Source organism: Spermophilus citellus (assembly GCF_964194105.1).
Source record: "Spermophilus citellus genome assembly, chromosome: 10".
Lineage (NCBI taxonomy): Eukaryota > Metazoa > Chordata > Mammalia > Rodentia > Sciuridae > Spermophilus > Spermophilus citellus.
Genome location: NC_138197.1, coordinates 6,260,616 through 6,278,576, shown reverse-complemented (window position 1 = coordinate 6,278,576; position 17,961 = coordinate 6,260,616). Strand labels below are relative to the sequence as shown.

Here is a 17,961-nt window from a genome sequence, read left to right as displayed (position 1 = left end):
GGTGCCAAAAGTATGTGTTGGAGAAAAGATAGCTTTTTAAATAAGTGATGCTGGGAAAACTGGATATCCATAATTAGAAGAATGAAATTAGATTCCTATCTCATCCTGCACAAAAGTCAAATTAAAATGGATCAAAGAATTAGGAATTAGACCAGAAACTTTGAACTGCCAGAAGCAAACAGGAATAATACTCTTGCACATTGATTTGGGCACTGACTTCCTTAATAAGACCCCTAAAGCTCAAGAAATAAAACCAACGTCAATAAGTGGGATGCTATCATATTAAAAATCTTCTGAAGGAAATGGATTAATAGCATGAAGAGAGAGCCTACAGAAAGGGAGAAACTCTTTGCCAGCTCTTCCCCTGTCAGAGTTAATATCCAGCATATATAAAGAACTCAAAAAACACATGCCAAAAAAAAACCCAAAAAACACAAGCCAATCAATAAATGAGCACATGAACCCAACAGACATTCTCAAAAGAAGAAACACAATGGCCTACAAATATATGAAAAAATATTCAACACTCTAGTAATCAGAGAATTGCAAATCAAAAGTGCAGTAAGATTTCATCTCATTAGCTAGAATGGCAGTTATCAAGACCACAAATAATAAGTGCTGGAGATGTGGTGGGGAAAAAGGTATACATTGTTGGTAGGACTGCAAATTAGTATTTGGAAAGCAATATGGAGATTCCTCATAGTACTAGAAATGGAACCACCATATGATTCAGCTATCTCACGCCTAGATCAGCATACTATAATGATACAGCCAACTTCAGTATTTATGCAGCACCATTCATAGTAGCCAAATTATGTAATCCACCCAGTTTTCATCCATAGATGAATGGATCAAAAAAATGTGGTATATATACACAATGGAGTTTTACTGAGCCACAAAGAAGAATGGAATTATGGCATTTGCTGGTAAATGGATGGAAATGAACAACATCACACTAGGGAAATAAGCCAGCCTCAGAAACCAGGGATTGAATGTTTTCTCTCTAATGTAGAAGCTAGAGCAAAACAAGGGAAAGAAGGTAGTGAGGGGAATCAGATTTCATAAAGATATAGGAGGATAAGTAGAACAAGGAGATAAGAAGGGTGGGAAGTGCGGGAAAAGGGAGGAAATATGGAATGAATTTAACAATCATGTTGTATACACATATAAGCATACCATAAGAAATTTCACCTTTATGTATATGTAGAAAGTGCCAATCCAAAAAAAGTAAATAAATAAAAAAGTGAAATGAAGGTCAGAAGGGTAGAGGAAGAATAGAGAGTAGAATAGAGACTAGGGGGAGGAAGAAGGGGAGGGAAAGGCAGAGGAATGGGATTGAAATAAAATTTTGTGTGTGTATGATTTTATCGAAATGAACCAACTATACCGTGTGTAATTATATTGCTCTAACAAAAAAATATTGACCAATTTGAAATAAATTTTGGAGCAGTTTATATGGTTCTACTACAGAGAGAGTGGTGTTTGTTTCTTGTCTAAATGTTTCTGGCCTGAGAGCTAAGGCATGTGACTGCATTTCTTCCTGATGTTCTTGTAGAGATGTGATACTGGAGCGTCTCTTGGGTGGGTGTGGAGGCAGGGGAAGAGGGGGGATGTTCTGGAGTTGAACAGTAGAGTCAGAAGGACTTGGTGTTTGGATGAAAGCTCATCAATGGGGGTGCAGGAAAGTAGGTGACAGGAATATTTCACAAATGTTGGCATAAACAAAGTGAGTAATGATACCGTTGAGGTACATTTCACTGAAGGAGGAGCAGATACAGGGAATAAAATGATGAGTTGATTCTAGAAATAAGTTTAGGGTACCTGTGTGTATCTTAGGAAAGATTGCAGTTGGTTTTTATGGGCCTTGGTCACAGTGATAAGATTTGGTCTAAAAACATACGATTCAGGGTTGTTGGCTACAGGAGGAGTCAGAGCATATAAGGAAAGAACAGTGTATCAGTGAACCATCTTCCCCAGATTTAGTTGAGCTGCTACTGCTTCAGGATCAGTGTTCAGGAAAGGGCAAGCCCCTTGTAACTTTGATGCATGCCACTGTTTCAGAAACTCTAATAATCGCTTGTGAAGAGATAACCATCTGGGATTGAGCTATGGGAGGAAAGAGACCCAAAGTGTCTTCTTTTATAGGATCAAAGAAAACCATACAGAAGCAGGGTAGAGGAGGAAAGCCGAGGGGGTCACAGGCCACTCTGCCGTATCCTACTGAGGTAGAGATAAAGTCAGCTATAGTTGGAAGAAAGAAGAGGATGGATCACAAAGGAAGGAAAATGCTTTAAAAACCATGATGGGAATTGTTAAAACCAGCCAAAAGCCAGTGTTAAGATAGCCAAGTAACTCTGAGGCCCATTTTAGAATGTTGTAGCCAAGGTTTCTGATGGTTTTGTGAATCTCTTTCACAGGGTTGAGAATTCAAGGAGTAAGTCATTCAAGGAATTGTTTAAGCTGGCCTGGTGGGAGTCAGTGGGGCAAGGACTGCTAGAGCATCATTGAGACTGGATTGTCACAAAAACGCACTACTAGTTCACAGTGCAGGCAAGTGAAACAGCCTGATGGAAGGATTGGAGAGGTCAGGGAAGAAGAAATTACGATCACAAGTACCTGGGCCAGGTCAGCGGTCTGAAACTGGAGAACAGTGGGAAGTTGTGAACTGAGAGCAGTTTCGAAGTTGAAGATGTTAGGCATTATTAGCACATTTGCGGGCAGCTATGGTAGAATGGAGGTTAAGTTAGTTGGACCCAAGCTTGTACTATACTTTATTAAGGTAGAGGACATTACGGCAGCCACTTAGGAGCTAGGTGGCTTCCTAGTCATGAAGGAAGATGGGGTTGCTTCTTATAGGTTTGTAGGTGGCAGAGACAAGGAGAAGAGGATGGTAAGATGGTAGTTGAGGGTAGTAAAACATTGATTTGGAAATAGAAGTGATAATTATCAGAAGTGATAATGTGAAGCATGTGTTAACTATTACATTGTGTTGACTGAGTACCAGATACTGTGCTAAGCATGTTGCACATACTAATTTATCTGATCTTTCTAGCAGCCCTGTGAGGTGAGGGTGCTTTTCATATCCCCTTCTTCACAGGAGGAAACTGAGGCACAAAGAGATATAGTAATTTGCAGGGTTATATGCTAAGTGGCCGAAATGTAGTAATTTGCAGGGTTATATGCTAAGTGGCCGAAATGTAGTAATTTGCAGGGTTATATGCTAAGTGGCAGAAGCAATACTTGAACCCAGCGGTCAATTCAATTGCTAGAGTAGAGGCTTTAACCACCTTACTGTACTGTCTAGCTTACAAACTGAACTAGGAAAATTTTAAGTTGTGTTTTGGGTGACAATCTTGAGGAATTTAACCTTTATAAGAAAAAAATTGAAATATTAGTTTGTTTTAAAAATTATTTAGTCATATATACTCACTATAGACAATTTGGAAAAATAGAAAAGCATAAAAGTGTATAAGAAAAACAACTCTCCAAAATTGTAACCCTAGAGATAAAGACTGTTAGTATAATACTGATTACACTTGCTTGCTCTGAATGTACTTTTAAAGACTGAGGTCTGCAGACTTTAATTCCACATGGTGGAATTGTGTTATGAACATTTCTCATAGTTTAAGACATAGCTTCTTACTCTGCAGAAGTGTCATAATTCATTCAGTCTTTTATAGTTGGATGTGTAGGTATATATGCTTATCTTGTGTGTATATATGCTTATCTTTAATATCTGAAAATTGTTTATGAAACTTTTCATACTATTTTTGGAATAAAGTTAGCATGGAAATTCTGTTATTTGGAAGTTTCAAATATACTCATCTGTAAAACAATCATGCTAACAGCTTTTCCAAAAAAAAAGTTCTTTGCCAATATTTTTAGTTTCTTCAAAGGATAATGTTCTTTTGTTTTTTTCTCTCTCTTCTGCTTGAGTCAGTTTTAACAACATATATTTTCTAGAATTGGACCCTACCCATCTCATCCTATTTCTCAATTCATTGACAAGAGAATTGTATTTGGTATTCTTTTGAAAATGTATTCTGTATCTTGTTTGTATTTTTTCTCATTCCTACTGTTTTGTTCTTTTATTTTCTTAATTGTTCTAGCCAGATAGTTATCTAAATCCTTTTTAAAGAGCCATCTTTTAATTTTCTTACTATTTTGCTTTTTTTCCCCTGTTAATTGCTACATTTAATTTCTTCCTTTATCGTGTCTTAGTTAGGTTTTTTTTTAGGTTTTGCAAATTTTCTTTCTTAATATTTATTTTTTAGTTTACCTAAAAACTAAAAAATAAATATTAAATAAAAAGTTTTAGGTGGACACAATGTCTTTATTTTTCATTTTTATGTGGTGCTGAGGAACAAACCCAGGGCCTTGCTAGGCAAGCACTCTACCACTGAGCCACAACCCCAGTCCAGGTTTTGTAAATTTTGAATTTTGAGCACTTTATTTCCTTAATAATAAAACTTATTTGAATGTCTGAATACAAATTTTCTTTGCCCTATGAGTTTTTTCTTTTTTTTTTTTGTACTGGGGATTGAACTCTGGGGCATTTGGCCCCTGAGCCACATCCCCAACCCTATTTCGTATTTTATTTAGAGGCAGAGTCTCACTGTGTTACTTAGAACTTTGCTTTTGCAGAGGCTGCTTTGGACTTGCTATCTGCCTGCCTCAGCCTCCTTAGCCACTGGGATTACAGGCATGTGCCACCATGCATGGCTTTCACTGATTTTTTTTTTTAGTATGGTTTTATTATAGATATGGCTTATACAGCTGATTTTTTTTACCTAATCTGCCTATATAGTTATAGTGGGTATATTTGGTTTTTATGTTTTCTGTGTCCGTATTTTTTAATATATTTTGTTGTTAATATTTTGCTAAACTTGTTTTCTGCTTTTTATTATGTTGATTGTTCTTTTCTATAAAATCTTAGTAATATTGCTTTTGATACCAGGTCCTAGTACTGTAACTTTTAAAAAAAAAAATTATTTTTTAGAAGTAGTTGAACACAATACCTTTATTTTATTTATTTATGTTTTATATGTGGTGCTGAGGATTGAACCCAGGGCCTTGCATGTGCTAGAGTAGCGTTCTCCGCTGAGCCACAACCCCAGCCCAGTACTGTGACTTTGATATTAGTAAGATTAGTGTTAATCTTAAATGTTTAATAGCATTATTTCAATTTCTCTATTACCAGAATAAAGAGGGACATAATTTAAATGACTTTTATTTAAAATGGAGGTTTTCTTGAATTCTTTTTCTCCTTCTATCTAAACATCAAGTTGTTGGTAAGATGACTAGAATTATCATCATTAAATCACTTCTTTCAAAATTTTTTTTTGTCATTGCATTTTAGTGTGTAACCAAACAGGTAATTATTTATATTTGTCTCTATTTAAATTTTTTTTTCATCATTTACCAGCAGTTCTGTGTAGCCATTTCCCAGGCCCAGTTAGAAGGGTGCCCTGGGCCACTATAGTCAGCAGAGCCATAGAAGTTTGAGGCCCTCCTGCCTGCAGTCCCTTTCATACTCCCGTGTGTATGTGTGATTTCCCTTCCCCTCAGGACGGAGAGACTGCCACTTTAGCCCACATGTCCTTTTTTGTGTGGCATTTGAGTTGGGGTAGGGTGTGAGGGACAATGGAACTTGGAGAAGGCCATGGCCTGCCCCGTTAAGCAAGGAACATTTATCCCTAGTGACCTTATGACTGCTTGTGGCCAAACCAAATTCCTAATGTCTTCAGGTGACACAAAGCTCTGTGGCCTCATTCTTGGCACCATTTACTGAGCGTAGGACTTCTTCATTCAGCATCATGCCTGTGAGATCTCTAAGCTGGTATTGCTGGCCTTACTGTTCCAGTCAGGGTGACATCCATCCTGCTAGTCATGGCACTCATGGGTTTGTCCACATCCTTTCTATGGCACAGCCTTCTGATGTGCACCAGCAGTAGGTGCATGGACATCTTTGTCAGCTTGCCCACTGTTTGGGATCATTGCTAGATCTGGATAGTCTTTTCATATTCCTTAACCCAACTTGGATGGGTGCTTGTTCTTTTTTTTCGATAATGCCAAAACTGACAAGTCCTGTGAAGGCTCTGAGACTTTATCCTGCTTGGGAGCTGACAGCCTGCCAGGTTTGTGGATGTTGGCTGGAGATTTGAGATTTCTGGGTCAGAGACAGAGGGCTTTGTCATGCACAGCACAGTAAGGGCAAAAATTTCCTGAGGAGGTTCCTCTTACCCTGAGCCCCACAGCTAGGTAGAGGCTGCCTGCCCCACTGTGGGCATGGGTCACAGCTGAGGAGACCCAGGCTTGGGGAGCCCACAGCATTCATTATGGGCTGCAAGCAAGCCTGTCTGACCTGTGATTGGAGGTCACGTCTCTATTGTCCTGGACAGTAAACAGGTCTGTCCTCTGCTTCAGAGGGCACAGTCCAGATGGAAGGCTGAGTGCTATTTTACTCATCCTAAGAAGGCAGCCCAGAATAAGACTGTCTCTGCCTCTGTCAGGTGTCGAGACTGAGGAGAGGTGCCTCCGGACTGAGGGGTGTGTTTGAAGAAAATAAGTGGAATTGCTAACAAATATTTCTTACCTGACAGCCAGAGAAGTTTGTAAGTCTTATTGTGATTGGCTTCCCAAAATTTATTATCATGATGCTTATACCTATGTTATTATAATTATTTAACATAATTGTAATTTTTAAAACTTTTTTATTTGTTTTATTAGTTATACATGACAGTACAATGACTTTGATATATCATACATTTGAATCAGATGGGATATAATTTCTCATTTTTCTGAGTGTACAGGTTGCAGAATCATATTGGTCATGCAGTCACCTATATACACACAGTAATAATAATGTCTATTTCATTCTATCTTTCCTATCCCCCCTCCCCTCCCCTCCCCTCCCATCACTTCTCTCTACCTAATTTTATAATTTTTTTGAATATTAAGTTTCAGACAGGTCCTAGGAGCCCTACTGTATTATAATCCAACAATATTAAACTGTTTAGCTCAGATATCCTGATTCTTAAAACCCACGAGTTACATGTTTTGGGAACCCTGCTGGTTATCTCACATATTTCTGGGGACAGGCTGTAGGCAGAAAAGGTAGCTGGGAGGGCATGACACACACTGCCAAAGTCCTCCTCTCTCCTTACCTGTTTTGTGTATAGGCACCAGAATGTTTAATGTGTATCGACTGTTGATTAGAAGAGAGGGTGGGAGGAAAAGAGGGTGAAAGGTGATGGTGTGTTTTGGTGTATGAAGTTATGAAGTGGAGATTTAAAAGCTTCTCCAGTAAAGAAATACTGTGGCTGGCCATTATGTTTGGCTGTAGCAGTTTATGACTTTTTCAGTTTCTTCTCAGGTGAACAATAGCTGCTTGGTGTTAGAGTTCATGTATTAAAATGCAGACCTGGTTGGTCCTGGCTCTCCAGCCTTCCTTAATGTGTGCGCTTCAGGTGAGCTGGCGTTCACATCCCATGTAGTGTTTCAAGTCTGCCAAGGGCAACCCTGTGGCAAGGCTATGACACTGTTGAGGGATTGGCAAGAGAAAGCCACTCGTCTCAGGTTCTCACGCAGGCCTTGGACTAAGTCTCCATGGCTTTAAGACATTTCCTCTCTATATTGAATTTGTGTAACTAGGGTTACTGTGATTTAAGTGCATCCTATTTCTGCTATTGAGATAATAGAAAAGAATATTTAGGACAAAATTGAAATGAATGTATGTTTTAGGTCTTTATTTAACTTATAATATGGAGTGAAGGATGACATGATTTATTGAGAAACACATATATACTTATAATTTTGTTGTGTTAGATATTATAGGTATAAAACAATAATATACATCTTTAAGTTTAGGTACAGAAACAATTATTTGGTGACTTTTCAGGAGTGTAAAGAAGTTTCTGTGTTTGTCTTGTTTTCAAGTTTAAAAGTCTGGCCTCTGGTTTGGTCCCTAGGTCAGAATTTATTTTACATTTGAAAATGTACGTAATGATTATTATATTCCAGCCTTGTGAATTAACACAAATTCTATCAAATATGAGAAGGGAAGTATGTGCAGTTGCCATAGTACCCTTGGAGTTTGTGGTGTTGGATTGCAGCAAGTAGTTCTGCAGCTGCACGCTAGAGGGCTCCGGAGGCCACGAGCTGCTGTGTGGGTTCTTGCCTTGGGAGTTGGTGCACCATGCTCCCACCAAGCTGTGTTCCCCAGACTGGCCCTCTGCTGCAACAACTGCCTTGGAGCCCCTTGACTAGAATCATAGGCAGAAATTCATAAATTATTTTCTTTGTGAAAAGTGTTAGGAAAGTAATTATTCAAAATGGTTCCATAAAGTGTTTTCATAATTTTTTTTGTAGTTTACTCCAAGCTTGATAGTATTTACTATAATTTTGAAAACTCAGTCTATTCATTATAAACTAAGCATTTTATATTAAATTTTTGATAAATAAAAATTTAAATAAATTTAGATGTAATAAACATTATGTAAATTAACAAGGTAAATTTCATAAATATATAAATAAATCTAATAAAGTATTTCCTTTCCTCCCAAAGGATTATATAGGCTTTTATATGGACTGAAGCCTAATTGTTCATGAAATGAAATAAAATATTAAAATCATCTCTCTTACACATTTTCAGGGAATACGAGCCCGCATCTTGGAAACTCTGGTCATGCTGCTGCTGCTGGCATTACTGATTCTTGGGATAGTGTGGGTGGCTTCAGCACTGATTGACAACGATGCTGCAAGCATGGAATCTTTATATGGTGCGGATTTACTTGTATTAATCAGTTTCTATAATGGAGACCATAGTTTGGGATATAATTACATATGACTTTAATAACATTTTAAATAATTCTTTATATAGTTCACCCTTGATGTTGATTTACAGAATTAAGAAGACTTTATATGTATTTAAGAAATGTTTGTTTTATGAGTAAGAAGCCTTTTATTTTTAATTAATTGGTTTCTGTTCTTAAAATTTTAGAGAGGCTCTTTTTTTTTTCCTTCCTCCAAACAGGTTTTGCAAAAGGGTTATTTTCTATCCTTCTATTTTATATTTTTTTATTCATACAATTTAGAAATTATATGGTTTAGTACACTCAAATAAGCAATTACAGTGTTTATTATACTTTAAATATAGTCAGCCTATATTAAGATAAAACATCTTAATGTGCAGTATTTTGAACTTATTAAAGTTATTTACATTTTTTATAGACCTCTGGGAGTTCTACCTACCCTATTTATATTCCTGTATATCATTGATGGGATGTTTGTTACTTCTCTGTAAGTATTTTTCTGGCCTGATATTGATAGGAGAGTAGTTGTTTTGTATTCTGGGAAATTATGAGAAAGCTTCCTGATGAGATTCCTTAACAACTTGGAGAATTTTTAATTATTCAAGATAAATTCGATAAACTGAAATCTTGAAATAATAATATGCTTTTTTTATTCTCTGAGGAAAGCCTTTCTGCTGGGTTGGAAAAAGAAAGAGAGAGGGACACCCCCCGACACACATTCTTATACTCTGTCTTGCTCGCTTCCTGTTCACATGTTCAGTACCCCACCCCAACACATTCAGAGCACCAGAGTCTATTTTTAAATGGAAATGGTAGGTTAATATGTGATGAATTTGTGATTTTTTATTTCAAAACTTGTTTTACTTGAGGCATCACATCCTATCTTAGGGATTAGTTGTTAAATGTATTTGAAAGGACTTAAGACTATAGTTGTCACTATTAAATATTCTTTTCAGGTTCTCACTTCCACCAGTACATGAAATTTAATCTGTTCTTTGCTTGGTTTTATACAATTTATTTTAAACAAAAGTACTTATTGTCATCCCACTGTTAGAATCTTAAGTGTCCTGAACCTTCTCTCGCCTTAACTACCTTTCATCTGATGTCACGCTGCCCTCCCCTCACACTGCTCCTCTAGCCTCTTCATGGATGAAATGCAAGAACCTTCTGACAGAGAACTGGGAGAATCTGTTGGAGTCAAGAATTTACTTAAAACAATGCTGTTTGAGTTGTTTTAGTTTTCTGTGCTTTATCTTTCTGAGCTCTAAAGTATATATCTCTCTGTTGGTGGTCTTCCCATTTCTGCAGTGTGTACACCAGTTGGCCTTTCCCGCATGTTCACAGTAATGGGCCAGTGGCTAGTGAAGCCAGCAGTAAGTATTCTATTATAAATTATTTGACTTATTAATTAAATATGTTTACATTTGAACTTCTTTTAGATTGTGAATTAGCCTTTAGAAATAGAGTATTTTTGTAGGTTTATTACTTAAATTTTACATTTTTTAAAATCTTTTTTTATGTTTAGAAACCATATTTGTTTTTGCTTTAAAAGTACTAATTATAGGCACTTTGGTAAAAATTTGGCGAGGCAATTTTAAGAGAAAATTTTGCAGATATTTACAGATATTCATTGCTTTATATCAAACAATTCTATTGTTTGAAAATTAACTGCATGTTTTGATTTACAAAGCAGAATGCTTTTGAAAATTTGCACATTATATATTATAATTGAATTATACTTTGCTTATTCTTTTATTTATTTCTTTTTGGTGGTACTGGGGATTCAGTCCAGAGGCACTCTACCACTGAACTACATTCCCCAGAGATTTTTATTTTGAGAGAGCGTATCTCCAAGTTGCTGAGGCTGGCATCTAACCTGTGTTCCTCCTGCCTCAACCTCCCATGTTGCAGGGATTGCCCAGCTCTCTATATTCATTGAAAAATGATTTTCAATAGCAGAAAGATCAGTAGAGTACAGAGAAGGGAGCAGGAGGAGGGAGGAGGGGAGGGAAAGGAGAAGTACTGGGGATTGAATTAGAACAAATTATATTCCATGCTTTTATAATTATATCAAAATGAACCCTAATGCTATTTATAATTAAAAAGAACCAATACAAAATTGGAAAAAAATAAAATATGTGACTCAAAAGACAATAAATAAATGTCTTAAGGCCCTTAAAAATGATTTTGAATTGATAGTAATTCTGATGACCTGTTCTTAAGTTTCTTCTATCTTTAACTATTTTGTCAGATATTTAATAATGAGAAAATAGTTTCTTGGTTGTAATTAGGAATTTGCCACTTAAGTTATTTTCACTGGATCGTCATTGCTGACAGATTCAACTCTAACCCCTTCATGCTCTTGGGTTTTCCTAGCCCATTCTGATTGACCTCTCCTACCCCTCTGCAGTCTTTCTCTAGCTCCCGCACGGCTCTGTGCCGCTCCCCTCCAGTCATGCCTTTGTCCCTCTTACCTACTCCAGCATCAGCCGCAGGCTCTGCACCTCGTGTTTCTGCTCTAGGCAGAGAATCAAACTCCTTCCTCTGCACTTCTCACATTCACCTTTTTAACTGACTAATACTATGTTATTTTAGTAGTATTAATGAATCACCCCTATCACGGTGATTCAAATAAAGGAAAACCCTGAGGAAATGTTGTAGTAGATAATCATTTAGTAAATGCTTATTTAATTTTGAAAATTATAATCTCATCATATCTTCTTTTAAAAATAAAGTCTAACTTTATATTTGCTCCATAAATGTATGCACACCCACAGCACACATGCTGTCAAATCTTAGAGAGGCTTTGTGACACTCTATTCCTATAGTTTCTCCCTGCTTCCTATAGACAGAGGCCGAAGGTCCTCTGGTGTTCTGAAGTTCTGCTAATGCTCTTCTGGGTGCTCTGGACCACCCCTGCCACTCTGACCTCACCTCTAAATGTCTGATTCTAATGAGAAGACATTGGAAATAGCCTTTAGCACCTCAAATGCTATCCAGTACCTCATGGAGCTGCAAGCTCAGCATGTAGAACCAAACTCCTTATTTGTCTCCCCTCCTCAGGCTAATTTGTCTCCCAAACCCGTCTCTTATTAATGACCTCCTCAAAGCCATATTTATATTTGCCTCTTTCTTACTCCTAACACATAATAACAGTGGTTGGTTATACAACCTGTAGTGATAAGCACTGTATCGGACACAAAATTTCATTGTCTCCTGATGATTAAACCATGAGTTAGGTGGTATTATAAATGAGAAACCCATGAGTTAGGTGGTGGTATTTTATGGCTGAACAAACTTCAGTTCAGGGAGATGGCATGTCCTAGGTCACAGAACTGTGATGGAGTAGGTTTGAACCCAGAGGCTGGCTTCAGAGTCCATTTTGGAGCACTGTTCCTCCTTGAGCTCCAGAGTCACATTGCTGCTTTCCTGCAGAGTGGACCTCTCCTCCTCTGTGTTTCTTGTGTGGTTTTCTTTGTTGAAAGGCCTATCTTCCTCTTGTCAGTTCAGGTCACTGGGTGATGTGCTCCAGCCATCAGCCACACTGGCCAAGACTTTCTTCTCCCTAACTGGCAGTAATCTTTCTTTCTCCAACCTTTCAGAACATTTTATTTAAGCCTCGCTTTTGACATTGATTTTAATCCTATAATTACTTTTTGAATTCATTTGACCTCTTCTACCATTTGAGGTCAAAGACTATGTCTGACCCATATTTAAGCCCTCATTAGTACATAGTAGAGCAAAGGCTTTGAAGGCAGAGAGCATTTCTTGGGAAGCCATTGTTTTTTTGGAGTATAAAATGGTGATGGTGGGAGTGTTTTTATGGTTTTGTAGAAATCAAGGGTATGATGTTCATGGGCACTTGACATATGAACCTCTGTCCTGCTAATGCTGTCACTCATTCAGCACCTGTGATGGTACGTAACATTCAGTAATTTGCAAGTAAAACAAGCAGAAGTGGTCAGTTCTAATCGAAACAGTAGAAACTGATGAAACGCTTTGATAGGAGAGAGCCTTCCTGTCGTGATCCATACAGGTATACCCCTGTCCACTTGTGTAGGCACCTCTGATTTGTTATCCAACTGGTTCTGTCAGAGGGCCACTCTGTTGCTCCCTTAGGACCATCACACTTTCTGGCATGTGCCACTTGTCTCAGGTTAAGTATTGTCTCCCTGGATAGGCCTCACTGTTGGTTATCTGGAGAAGACTTCCTCCCCTTCTTCCCATTCCTTATCCCTCATAGGACAGTCATTCATTGTCATTATTTATTTATTCGTCATTAATTCATCCTAATTACTTATTTGTTGCCCTCTTCAGGTTTAGGCTTCCTGGGGGAAGAAATGTTATGTCCACCCACTGATTAGCTTAGTTCTAGGACCATAAGTACTTATTGAAAGACTGGGGATTTTTGGATTGCTTTACATAAATATAACATAAACTATTAAAATTCCAGGTGTGATAGGGATTGAGTGATTTAGGAATATCATATTAGGCAGCTGAAAGGGCACACAGTTTCCACTATTGCACTTTGTTCACCAACCCCTCATGATTGAGTAAGTAGTTTTGAGTTTGAATGATAGAGAACATTGATACCAGCTCTGGGTTTCTTTCATGTTTTCCCCTTTCATAGAAGGATGGTTATGTTAGCAAAGGCAGAACTGGAAGCATTAGGTTTTATCAGTTTTTAAGACAGTGCAGGTAATATGCCATACAATCAGTAATTGATGAGTGAGGTTCTTTTCTTACTATTGTATGGCTTCATAGTGAGTAAAAACACCCATTTCTCTAGGGTTCTGTCTGTTGGATGATTTGTTTTGGTCTCAAAATTTTTAAAAGATTATAATTATTAACATTGTATAGATTAACAGGATCAGTATATTTCTATATATGCACATATTGGCAATGGTCATGTCCAAATGAGATGATAAAAAATATTGACTTTATTTTCATATTTTTTCTACATTTTTTTGGTATATTATAGTTGTACATAATGGTGGAATTTGTTACATATTCATACTTGCGAAGTACACAATATAAAAATATAATTTGCTAATATTATTCCCAATACTAACTCACATGATTTTGATATCATCAGTGTTCAATATTCATGGAGTGTTTTTAATGTATAGACATAACATAAATGGAAGGTTCTGCATGTTACTGATGTAGTTTATAGACTCCTTGAACTAGAAATTCTGTCAGTAAATATAAATGGGAGGACAAGTGTTGGACTAGATGATCATTCCTTCCGGCTTTAAAATAACAGCTTTGGCATGAAGACATATTTGCTATATTTAGCTTTTTGACTCTTTAAAATTCATACATTTGTTTGTCATCGAGAAAACTGCAGATGTTTTTAGTTTAACAATATCCAATTTATATGAATGTAGATTTTGTGAGAATAAAGTTTTGATGTGTTTATTTATACACTAAATTGTAGAAAATAAATACAACGTCTATAAAACATGCTTAATTTATAAATAAAATAGTTTGGACATTTTATTTTGGGTTCTTAGTTATTTGAGTGAATATATTATCTGAAATAATAGACCAAGTAGCTTAAATAGTCAATAAACAAGAACTTTGTAATGTTATATAATTGAATAGTTTTGTCTTTAAATTTAGATTCTTGAAGACCTGGATGAGCAAATTTATATTATTACCCTAGAAGAAGAAGCACTCCAGAGACGGCTAAATGGTACATGTATATTACATATTTAGACCAGTGTAACAACTGTTTAATTAAAAAATAACAGATAATTAAAGGAAAGAAATGCAAACCTCTTATAGGCTTCAGAGTAACAAAGGGACTTCCAGGTGAAGGGGATCTGCCAAGAGTTGGATGTGGATACATTGTGATGAGCACAGCTGGCCTCTAGAGAAAGTGGCCACTGGGGGGCCAGCAGCCTTCTACCACCAGCTCTTCAGGTGATTTGCAAGTGCAGAGGTGGTTTGGTCTGTATGCAGCATTAGTGACTGTAATGTCCCTACTTCATTTCCGTTCTGCTGAGATCTTTAAGATAAAGAGTAGCATGTTTCTTGGACACAAAGGTGCCAAACGTGACTCTCAAAGTTTTACTTGTGAACTCTGTTGTCTTGAGGAATACTGTTGGCTATCAGTTGGTAACTATGTAGGCACATTAAAGATTCTAAAATTTCATTTCAAATTATGTATTGTTTTTGGTTTCCAGTGAAGAAAAGTGTAATGATAGTTTAACAGAGAAATGACATAGTTTAGGTACATATCTTCATTTTACCTGAGTGATTTTTCACCCTGTACTTTCCTCTTATGTAGCATGTTTTTAAAAAGTTGAAAAACCACCCTTTCTCCACCAAGATCAGATTAATATCTAATTATGTTTCAGAATCATAATTTAAGAGTAGGTATAGAACAGAAAGTTATTTTTACAATGAAATATTGAGAAATAAGAAATATATCTAGGGGCTGTGGCTGTGGCTCAGTGGTGGAGCACTTGCCTGGCCTGTGTGAGGCACTGGGTTTAATTCTCAGCACCACATATGAAATATATCTAAATATGGTAGAGAGATTAGTGAATCAAAAAATAAAATAAATCTTGCTGGAAAGTTGAACTGTCTCTGTCAGTGTTCAATAGTTTCTCAGTCCTGGAAACTTCAAACTTCAGTTTGAAGACTCCTTGATGATTCAGTTTGGATTATATGTTTTGTTTTATTTATCACTAGCACTATGTTAGGATTATTTATGTTTTCCTCTTAAAATGTGCTCTTTTTAAAAAACAATTAGGCATCTCACACAAGACTCTCTAGATATAAATTGGGGCTTTTCTGTGGTTCTTGTTAAAAGGCAAAGATTATTTAAATTCATTTTTTATGTATTTCCAATAACTTGTCCTTTGAAATAATTTCATCAGCTTTCTTTACTTGAATCTTCATTCAGACTGTCCAGTTTCTATTACTAAATTAAAACCTTAGAGTGTGTGTATACACACATACACATACACACATATTTTCTTCAACTACAAATAGGAAAATTAATTCATCAACTTAAGTAATTTATTTGGTACAGATAAATTGTGTCAAAGACTAGAACTCGATGTGTCTTTTATTTTTCTAACTGGATTAAAGTTATTTTAAAATTTAAACTCACTTAATTTCAGAATTACAAACTTAAGTCAACAGCATCAGCTTTATAAAAGTTTATAAAATTTTATTAAAGTGAATATTGAAATAAATTTGTCTTCTTTAGATGATCATGCTGTTATGTAGTAAACAAGCCTGAGTCACTTATTTTGATGTGGCTTCATTTTATATTATGGTTAGCTTTCTAGCAAGATGTCAGACTACCTCCTGCAGTATATAGACACGTTTCAGCCTGTGGTGTGTGTTATTTCTGTCTTTAGATAAGAAAGGGTAAAACATAGTATTCCATGAATGAAAGAATTTGAATTAAGTCTTATCAAGACAAAAAATAAAAATGAAGCCTATTCTCAATTTCCTATTGCGTGGTAGGGAAGGGTTCCTTCAGAATCCTCAATCCTTTGACTCCTCAACTCAAAAGTAGTTCACTATATCCAAAGAAATTAAAAGGAAAACACTGGCTAGAAAGCTAACCATAATATAAAATGCAGCCACATCAAAGTAAGAGAGAGATCCCAGTAGCATGGAGAAGGCAGAGGGGATGGTCTGGGGGTAGAGAGGGTAATAGAGGTCAGGACAGTGAGTGCTTTGGCTAGCCAGGCATCATTTGTGATAGTTCAGGCTAGTAGGGCATCTTTAAAATTTTTTTTGACAAAGCTCTTTGATGATGTGCTAGAAGGTTATGATTTTGCTTTTTACTGCTGGTTAGCCACTGTGGACTATTTCAGGTGGGAGATAATAGGCTAAATGGTTACTGATTATTATACATAAATGGTTCTGTGGCAAAATTGATGTTTTGACTAACAGGGATTAAGAATTGCAAGATTCATAATCTTCCAAGGCTGGGGCTGTAACTCAGAGGCAGAGCGTTTGCCTAGCATATATGAGGCACTGGGTTCGATCCTTGGCACCACATAAAAATAAACAAAATAAAAGCTTCTGTCCATCTACAACTACAAAAAAATTAAAGAGAAAAAAAAAAGAATTCCAAGATTCTGGGGCTGGGGATATAGGTCAACTGGTAGAGCACTTGTCTCACATGCAGAAGGCTCTGGGTTCGAGATTCCCAGCACCACACATACACATACACACACACAAAAAAAAAAACTGCAAGATTATGTAGAATATATTGATCAATATGTATAGAGGAAAAAGCAAGAACAGATTTTCATAATTTGCTATTTTTAAAGAAAGTACAGAGATAGGTTGGTAGGATAAACCATCCTCGTGTATTTTATTTAACCTAGAATCATTTCAGATATATTTTGTTGTAAGTTACTTTATATTTTAAATTTTAAAATAGAAGTCTTTATTTTTTATTGCCATTGAAGATAATTGTAGAATAATGAAAGTAAAAAGACTTTAAAATACAAAGTATGAGTGCTGATGTATCACAGAATTCAGGATGGTGTTCGTCAATGGCATACTGAGAGGGATGGGATGCGTGATGCACATCATAGGAATCTCTGGGACATCTGTGCAGTTCCTTCAGTTCAGTTTTACAGTTACTTGAAAAAATTATGACACTTAAACCATATCAAGGGAGTAGTAGGAATCCTGCTACTATTTTTTTTTTAAGGTAGTAAGGCTTGAGTAGCAGTTCTTGTGTTATTGGAGTTGAATTTTCATGCCTCATTTAAAAAATATCAGTATAGCTGTAAGATGGAATGCTTCGCTATGTCTTAACTATGTCTTCTCCAGTGTTCTTAATATATTGTTCTTAATATATTGATGTATAGAGAAAAAAGCAAGAATAGATTTTCATAACATGGAGGGTGCTATAGGTTCAAAGCTTTGTTTATAGGCTTTGTTCCTGTTAATATTGTCATTTCCATAAAGAGTGTCAATAAAGCAAAGTCTTGCACTGTTGCGGTGTTTATCAGTATACTAAAGAAGCCATCCTGTTTCCAGTCTCTACTGCCTCCTCCTCTTTGTTTACTGCATATCTTTTAAGGGTCAAATGTAGTGCAGATGAATTAAGACTCCAAGTCTCAAGATCATAGACCAGTTGACTGAAGAAGGAAGAAAAGGG

The 17,961-nt window shown here is 36.4% G+C and overlaps 1 pseudogene across 1 annotated transcript in view; it reads left to right on the top strand.

The window, feature by feature from the left end:
* The window catches only part of LOC308658558 (limb region 1 protein homolog), a 138,267-nt pseudogene that overhangs the window by 83,859 nt on the left and 36,447 nt on the right, over nt 1–17,961 (top strand). The window contains exons 7-10 of the transcript XR_014024302.1: nt 8,654–8,780; nt 9,232–9,300; nt 10,122–10,186; nt 14,439–14,511. The product of XR_014024302.1 is annotated as a limb region 1 protein homolog (transcript). The remainder of the gene's footprint in view (nt 1–8,653; nt 8,781–9,231; nt 9,301–10,121; nt 10,187–14,438; nt 14,512–17,961) is intronic.